The sequence below is a fragment of the Lactuca serriola genome, chromosome 7 (genome assembly GCF_051521515.1).
Source record: "Lactuca serriola cultivar US96UC23 chromosome 7, Lser_US96UC23_V15, whole genome shotgun sequence".
In the NCBI taxonomy this organism is placed as follows: Eukaryota; Viridiplantae; Streptophyta; class Magnoliopsida; order Asterales; family Asteraceae; genus Lactuca; species Lactuca serriola.
The window spans coordinates 56,036,469-56,038,849 of NC_136414.1; the positions used below are offsets into that span (position 1 = coordinate 56,036,469).

The 2,381-nt window shown below is 34.1% G+C and overlaps 1 pseudogene; it reads left to right on the forward strand.

The window, feature by feature from the left end:
* The first annotated feature begins 611 nt into the window (after positions 1–611).
* Positions 612–1,950, forward strand: LOC145063992 (F-box/LRR-repeat protein At4g29420 pseudogene; annotated as a pseudogene).
* The last annotated feature ends 431 nt before the right edge of the window (positions 1,951–2,381 follow it).

Below are 2,381 nucleotides of genomic sequence, written 5' to 3' on the forward strand. Positions count from 1 at the left end.
CTAATCCTTCTTACTAAATAATAAAATGCCGCTCATTCATATGCGATTTCATGTCAAAGCATTTGTACATTCCAAAATTTCTCCACATTTTATATATTTCAAATTTCAAAAATTGCTCAAATTATCAATATATACTTTCATGTATATGTAATGTCATATAACGCATGAATCTAAATATATTGAATCAACCACATTCTTAGATGTAGAAATTAAAAAAAAAAAAAAAAAAGGAAGTACCAAATACTTGATAAAAATAAAAAACCTGATAACACATTTCTTTGATATGAATTTTTCCTATATAATCGTCTATTACACGAACTTAGAATAACAAGTAAGAATCTTAAAAGTCTTTGTAAAGGAGACATCACAATATTTTAAATTGCTGACTTTTGTATTGTATTTTTTTGTTAATGGTAAATCATAGCAAAAATCATTGGAATGAAAATCACAAAATTTAAATTGAAGTTGTTTTTTATAAATGCTAATGTGTAAGGACCAATAAACAATAGTCAAACTATAAAGGGGTAAAGTGTAAATTAATCAGGCATAAATATCTCTATCATCAACTCATCAAGTAGTCAATTTTCATTTGTAGATCTTTCACCGCTTGCATGGACAACCTTCCTGACTCTCTAGCGCTCGAAATACTGAGTCGACTCGTCGACTCGACATCGGTAGCATGCTGCCGTATGGCGAGTAATACTTTCAATTCTGCATTTCCAGGCCTTAAATTTATAAACCTGCAATGGCAATTGAAATGGTACCTGGAATCAAGGTCCAGTGTTTCGAGTTCTTCAAGTTCTTCCCGATTTACTCCCTCTCTCAAGAGAGTTTTTCTAAATCTTGTGTCAAACTTAAGTGCACTGGAATCGGTGCGTATTGGCGTCGAGAATCCACCCCTAGATGTGATGAACGCTGACGTTGAAGATGATGGCGATGATCTGCACATCACCGATGAGGGCTTCGTTAAGGAGTGGCTCCCTAGGGTTTCCGGAGCTTTGAAATTGCTTTCACTATCAGATTTTTGGGTTCAGTCGAGTAGGCGTCGACAAGAAGTCTTGTCACTGATCTCTGCACACTGTAAGTTGGTTATATGCTGAAATTCTCCATTTTTATATTCTGAAATTATGGAAATTGTTTACTGTCTGAAAATGTAAATGGTTTGCCAGGATCGATATTATTCTGGTTCATATCAACTAGGTTTTTTTTTTTTTTTTTTTTTTTTTTTTTTTTTTTTTTTTTAAATTGTGGTCAACTATCTTTGATTAGGTTTTATTAATGATCGATATTTATTGGTAATAAATGATATTTAATCATATTAAGGTCTTGATGCTTTAACTCGGTTGTTTTTGTTGTTGCAGGTCAAAATCTTATTGAATTAGAGCTGAAGAACGCATGGCTATCAGGACAAAACATGAACGCCATGCCAATGCTAACAAGTTTAACACTTGAACTCATAAGATTAGATGACAAAAATCTAACCGAGTTTAATACGAGTTTCCCAAATCTTCAAGTTCTTAACTTGATAGATGTTAGAGGTCTCAAAATGCCGATGATCCACCTCCTCAACCTGAAAACCTGCCATTGGATTGTAACAGATTCACCATCATATATATGTATAATCACACCGAATCTCATCACACTCAGACTCGAGTGTAGAAGTCCCGCTGCTCTTTATATTGAAGCTCCTTTGTGCTACAACTTGCATCTTGCAGTTGATCACTTGAACGCGTTTGCAGTCAAAAATTTGAGAATTTGAAAATTGTACAACTCGAGAGTTCAAACATTCACTCCGTAATTTGTAAGTTTCGTATTGAAACAGTAGAAACGCTGACTTTAGATTTAAGAGCAGGTGGAAATTCCAAATTTACCCTAGAGGATTTACTCTGCACTTTCCCGAACATAACTTCTTTGCGTTTTAAACCAAGGGTTTGGTCAGAATTTGGATGACTGGAGAGCAATTACTTTAAGAAACGTTCGAGGAGGAAGGATCAGATTCCATATGATCAAAAGAAACAGAAAACATAAAAAGATTTGTAGAAGGGTGAAGGTAAGACGGATCAAATGTACACATTCATGGGGGTTTAGGAAAGCAATATTGGGTGTTTTGGGGAAATAATTTTGAAGGAAAGATCGAGTAAAGAATAAAGATGGGATCAATGGAAGACATGATCGATGAAGAGATGAACTGAAGTAGCTTCAGCAAGACCCATGGGTCTCCATGGTATTAAGTAGGTTTTATAATAGTTGAATTAAGTGTCTCTTAGTTACTTTTATGGTTGTGGTATCTTTTGGAATGCTCTTGTTATGGTATTATATATTTATATTTTTTTATGAATACTGTTTAAATAAGATCATATTTGGATGCCTATGCGTATGCG